Raw genomic sequence first — 6,896 nt, 5'->3', positions numbered from 1 at the left:
ATTTATTTATTTGTGTATATTTCTTTGCTATATATCTTTTTTTTATTATAACGGGATGGAAAATTTCCGTCTCTCACTAAGTATATGTATATTATATATATTATTATTATAGTATTATTACTATCATTATTATTTTTATTATTATTATAGGTATGTATTAATGTAGAAATATAAAGTGAACCATTGCACGATTCCGCGTGTCGTGTCTTACAATCAGAGTGTTTCAACTCGCTAAATTCAGAGACAATAATTGTATATCGATAATCGTACTTGCAGTAACGCCGACAATTAATCATTAACAACGACAGTAATTAGCGATGAGGGGAAGGAGGGCGGGGTTACGCGCACAGCTTATCTTGTAACAATACGTCGGGAAGATTTTTCTTTTTTTTTCTTTTTTTTATTTTTCATGATGATGGGATGACGAGAAAAGGTGCGCGAGTGTCGCGCTCACGCTCGTCGGATTGCGTTCGTATTGCGAGTGCTTTCGCGTCTGTTTGTGTGCGTTTTGTGTCGCAATACGTTGTGTGATCATCGCCGGAGTGCATCGAGAGTCACGTGTGTTCATGCGTGTATACGTGGTGTACGTGTCATGTGCGGACGAGTGTGTGCGCGATGTCAGATGTCAGGTGAACGTTGTTAACGCATTATGCGGTATATCTGCATGACGGTGGATATGATGGGCTCGGGGATTTTAATATAGACGCCTCGCGCTTTCTTTCCCGCCGGGCATCATATACTGCACAATGCATACATATATATATATATATATCGCAGCGACGTGGATTAAACAGTAGATAACATATATATCGATAGAGACGTAGATTAGGCCAAATCTTTTCTGTCCCTCCGTCTTTCTGTCTCGATGCTTGTGTGCGCCGTACGGCACGATTGTTCGCCTTTTTTGCAACTTGATATGCGAACCTCTCGCGGTTGCGGTCGTATTGTTGCTCCGTCTCATCCTAACCGTAGGTGTATCCTTTCGAAATAAATGGAACGGTGTAGCTAGTGCTTGCCTTTAGTTTAGAAATCACGAGAGAATTTTCCTTTTCAAGTGAGAAATAATAATTTCAAATAATGTACAGAGTTTATAAAATGCAAAATTCAGTAGTGTAACATTCAGTCTGATACTCAGACTACAAAACTTAGGAATATATCTCGTAATTTCACAAGACTTTTGATTTTTACAATTTTTTTCACTTTTGATCTATGATTATGATATATAATTTCTCGTTGATTCCGTTTTTTTTTCGATTTAAACTCTTTTCGAGTTAAACTCTTTTTCGAGTTAAAAATTCGTTCAGGTACAAGTAATGTCTAAATTGACTTGGATCTGATTAAGAGATCTACTTTTTTAGATCGCTTCGTAATGGATTACGATTTTCGTAAGAGCACGATTGGAAGAGCAAAATGTCGAAGGAATACACCTCGCACACACATATATTCGATTGCGATTTCGAAAATTTCACTTTCTTCCACGAGTTAGAATACGCTACATACAAAGAGCTTTACGAGTAAAGAGGAGAGGTATGTCGTTGTGCTGTTATCAGGCTCGGATGAAAATACAAAGAAGTGAGTCGCGTGTAGTCTCTCACAATCAAAAGGAGGATAATCAGGCTGGAGTAGTTCGAACGAGTGAAACGTTCCCGGCTGAATTTCCCCGTGTCGGGAAGACGTAGACATGCTGCGAGTACAATTTTCAGAAAATAGCGGTACGACGGTGCAGAACAAACGAAAGCAATTTTCACAGAAAGAATCGTTTGCGATTTAATGAATAAAAACGATACACGCTTTCGTGTCTCGTTACAGTTGAACCGCGGCACTTTGAGGAGCTAACAGTTCTTCCTTTAACGAAACATGTATTGTACGAAATATGTAAAGTAAACAGGACTTTTTTTCAGGACAAAAAGTTTTATCGGTTCGGTTTATCCATGTGGATTCGGCGCACGTTTCTATCTTGGGAAATCACGAAAAGTAGCCCCGTTTCTTAACAATTACGTTACCCTCGTTCGCTCTAGCGTTGCGAGAATGCTATCGGGGAAGGGCCTCTATCGCGATTTAATTATTCAGCATACGGGAGTTAAGTTAGAGGCGGTTTATCGATCGAATTTTTAACTAGTCCGCCGCATCGTATGCATATGAAATCGGCTTTCTAATCGCGCAATCGTGTTCTATCGTCGTTCCCTTTACACTTTGATGGTTTCCGGCCTATTTCCGGTTGCCCCCCCGGTTAGCATTATATACTCGTAGCCGCTCGTACGCGCTCATCCGCTGTAAGTAACTATAAAATTGACCGCAATCGATAGCTCCTCGTAAAAAATATCCATGTAGGTCTCGTCCAACCAGGAACATTTGCACTCGTGGACGTTTCGCTCTCACGGTGTTCCTCCTTCGTCGGTCGTTTAGCGAAGCTGAACAAGTATTCGATCGTACGAGAAAAGTACATCTAGGAATGCATGACATATAGTATACGTTATATACACCAGAGATATACATTAAACGGTTTCGTCGACGGTTCTTGGGATTCTGCATTATTCGTTTCTCTGTGCTCGCATCTGCAAATTTCCTAGCAGTTTTTTTTTATTTCTCTGAAACGGCATCACACTGAAAAAGTCCAAGACAGAACGCGGTTTGCATACAAAGTGCCGTTACGTCATCACCGACCGATCGTGTCGAGGCTAATCCACGATGTGATATATCGCGAGAGAGAAATCCGGTGTAACGAATCGCGATGTTACGGACGAATTAAGGTTTCCAGAAAATTGATTCGGTGTACCCCGAATCGAATAACGTATACGTATTTCGCTGACGAACTCCCGTTGGAACTCAATTGAAGAATCTATACTCAGCTACAGTCGCACACGTACGACTTCAAATGTAATATGAATGTAAAGCAAGCTGCAAAAATTATATGAATAGATTTAAAATGAAATATGATACCTTGATACGAAATAACTGTGTTATTTCGACGCGATCGACGTCAGTTTTTGGCATCGACACCGACACTGTTTTATGAATTCGTAATTATTCTTGAATAGTCGATTATCGCGAATAGTCGACTTCGCCGCCTAACTTTAATCATTACCTATTAATTGTTAGCGTAAATGTACTTTAACCCTTAAGATCATGTACGAGGTGTAGCTGCGCTGTTCGAGACTGCCCGATTAATCAGGCGCCCTTGAGTAACGCGTCGTGTGTCGCTGCTTAATTAATTGATCGACGCCGCGAACGGTTGTATCCATGTTTAGTTTCAAACAACAAACATCGACCTTAATACTTAGTGGTAAGCGCTTCATCTTGAATTAAAGTATAGAAGATGATCTCAATGTAAATAAAAGATTTAAGGATAAACATCGGATATTAATTATACGTTCATTTAATGATCTTCAGAAATTAATTATGAGTTCTCTTTTCATTCGACCTATCTCTGACCTCTGTTGCGAAGAAAAAAAGGAAAAAGGCTAACACGACGATTTACGCGAGGGCAGTTTGCAATTAATCATAGCGCTATTAGGTATACGCTAATAACACTGACTATCGAACATTATTACGTCACACTCATTAATTCTAAAGAGATCGCAATTTAGATGTAGGAAGATACGACATCGATATCGAATCAACAGTAGTTTTCTTAAAGATAACGCGATTAGCTGTTAAGTGGTAGGTCTCTCTCTCTTTTTTTTTTTCTATCTGTCCCACACTCAGTGTGCAACTGAGACCGGACATATAATTGCGCGTCATGACAGAAACGCGTGATTGATCGCTATTGAATGAGAAACGATCGCATATCTCTCGCCCGAGATATTTAATCACGAGACGTATCTCCTCTTCATCATTTTTCATTCACAATAACGTCGAAACTCGCACCTCTCTCTCACTTATGTCCGCATCGAGAACTTAAAGAGTTTCATGCTCTCGCTTAAAAAAACGATCTCAAGATCCGTAATTTCTCCGTGGTGTCAAACATATTACCGTGCACTTCCTAAATTATTCAGAGCTACGAATGATCTGTTAATACACACGCTCGAAAAGAAAAGAGAAGAAGAGAATTAACGTTCGGTCCCACAGATTCGACGCCATTGTAGCAGAAAAAAGGGGGGCCGCGGGGTCCGACCTCGCCATACTTCTGGCTATTATAATCTTCTCGCATTGGAGAACGTAAAAACTCGATCCCCTCGGGCGACTAATGCGATCGTTCGTCGTCGTCATCGTCTCTCTCTCTCTCTCTCTCTCTCTCTCTCTCTCTCTCTCTCTCTCTCTCTCTCTCCTTCTCCCCTCTCTCTTTCTGTCTCTTTTTGTTTTTTTCTTTTTTTCTCCTTTCCTCTCTCATATACATCCGATACTATGACAATGTGAATGTTGATTAATCGATGCTCGCTAATCATACTTTGAACGCGGGAGCAGCTTGCAAAACCTGTGTTTATGTATCCTACAGATACGCTATTTACGTCCTACAGGTGAATCGGAAACCTGATCGAAGGACGAGCGAAGTAATTCGTACGGCTTAACTTGTACGTACTAGATTATGGCTCTGATTGAAGAGCGATATCAATTTTTCGTATGAATTGTCCTCTTTATATAATTTTCTCTCGCCGGGATCATTTCGCACTGTATCGGGGACCGTCGTACTAATTAATTACGACTAATGTCGTCGTAGAGTCGCTCAATTCTCCGTTTCGATGACGGATTATTTATGGCTTGCAACAAGCTAATCCGACATGAAATGCATCAGCCGCCGGTACGCTTTGCGGGGAAACAATCGGATGATTCAGGAACGACGAGTGAATGGAATCGAAGGGCGAACTTGCGACATCAAACGCAGGAGTTTGCGTTTTCCTTCAGAGAAAGCGTATTGTTGGAATGGGAAAATAAATTGTTTCTCGGCAATAATTAATGGAGAAAGATGAAGTAAACGCGGAAGTTAGTTGCAGACGCGATAACTATAAAAGTTCGATCAATCTCTCAATTCAATTCACCTGTCGTATTTATAATAACGAGCTGGCGCTATGCTGGATTATGCTGGAACGATCAGATGATAGAATCGCAGAATCGCCAAGATATTTCTCTGGCGTGATCGCGTAATGTATCACGATGATGTATATACGGATCGTTTACTTGCTATGTCTAAAGCCGCTTGAAACTTATTTACATAAGATATTCTTGCTATATTTGCGCATGGTATTTAAATAGTAATACTGACAATCTAACGTCATGCAATTCAAACAAATATGAGATCTTTAATTCTAAACTAAGTCGGCAGATTATTTTAGTTGCTGCAATTTTCTACAAATAATTATTCGAACAATATAAATTCTGATACTTTTTCATTCAATAAAATGATTAGTTTCTTCTTAATAATACGTTTGAAAAAGAGTTTGCAAATGATAATTGAGCATAAATCGAAAAATATTATTTTAAAAAACCTATTTGGCAATTATTAATGTGGACAGTTTTAACACGAGGTTGTAAATCATGTATAAGACTTACTAAAATAAACTGCAAAATATTTACGATTTATTGCGATTGATATAATCGTGACCTGTTCAACAAATATTGAAGTTTCGAACTTCATTTCGTTCTCACGTTCATTTTCTCTGTCTCTCAGACGAGGATATAAATGAAGTGACGCAACAGCGTCAACTATCACGGTTCTAATTAATGTCTTCTCTCTCTCTCTCTCTCTCTCTCTCTCTCTCTCTCTCTCTTTCTCTCTCTCTCTGATTTTCACCGCAAGCGAGACAAGCCTCGCCTCTTTGGAACGTCCGCTCTAGAGTGATGTGTTACATTCGCAAGGACATACGAACATTACAGGAGGACTGGGATAATTAACGTCGAAGATATTTGCACGCTCATGTCTTCATACTCTCGGAAGAAGATCCACTTCATCCTTCCGATGAAACCAGATTCGTTTTCCAATAGTTCATTATTCGGATAATATGCCTGGACGCACTTATCAGTTGCGATCGATACAGCGACTGATTACAATAATTATACGGAGCACAGAATATATACTAATTAATTTATCAAAGCTAACTATAATTATATCAGCGAAACGACGTTCCAAACTTCATGTATGTCGAGTTAAAAAATTATAAAAAAAAAAAACAAAGAATGATATCCATGGAAAACAAATTTGCGATTCTCGGTCACTCCATTCGAATGTTATTCTCGGAGATTATTCAGAAAGTATTTCATCGGAGAGACCCTTTCATGAGAACTCCAAAGTTACAAACTTCAAGTCAAGTTATTCATGCGGAAATGATATTAGCATAAATACGATATAAAAGAGGATGTGAAATTTCAAACACATACATATACGGCCACACGTACGCGCGTATAAGGAAATCCAAATGGTAAAAATTTCGGAAACGATGAATAGTTGCTTTCGGTCAGTCGTTGATATACTTCTGATGTTACTTGAAAAAATTCTTCTTACACTTAAATCGCCCTTGGCGTCTTTGGCACTTAGAGTCTTCCGGACTTCGAACTTTGTCGTCGTTTGATCATTTTATCGCTATCGTAATGAGACCTGAAGTGATTCTATGGTCCGAGCTTTTTCGTACCATAGAGAGAGCCGCTTTATTGAGAAACTAAGATACGTCCTTCATTTCCTTCCTTTCTCTTTGTCGTGTATACATTGTCGCCTTACAAGAATACGTGAAAATTCTTGCTAGGAAATTATCGCTAAACATCTACGTCCCCCGATAGACGCGATATACGCGTATATATTCATCTGTTTATTTTAATATATCTTACGATATACTTAAAGATAATAATACTTATGAATTACGCACGAATATCGTACAACTATTAAAATCCGTGAAAAAAGTATCTAGCTGCCGTGTCCAGCTCTACGGCCTCTATTATATATATATTATATATGTATAGTATATGTA

Source organism: Atta colombica, unplaced genomic scaffold (genome assembly GCF_001594045.1).
Source record: "Atta colombica isolate Treedump-2 unplaced genomic scaffold, Acol1.0 scaffold141, whole genome shotgun sequence".
Lineage (NCBI taxonomy): Eukaryota > Metazoa > Arthropoda > Insecta > Hymenoptera > Formicidae > Atta > Atta colombica.
The sequence above is the reverse complement of the archived record's forward strand: the minus strand, read 5'-3'. Positions refer to the sequence as shown.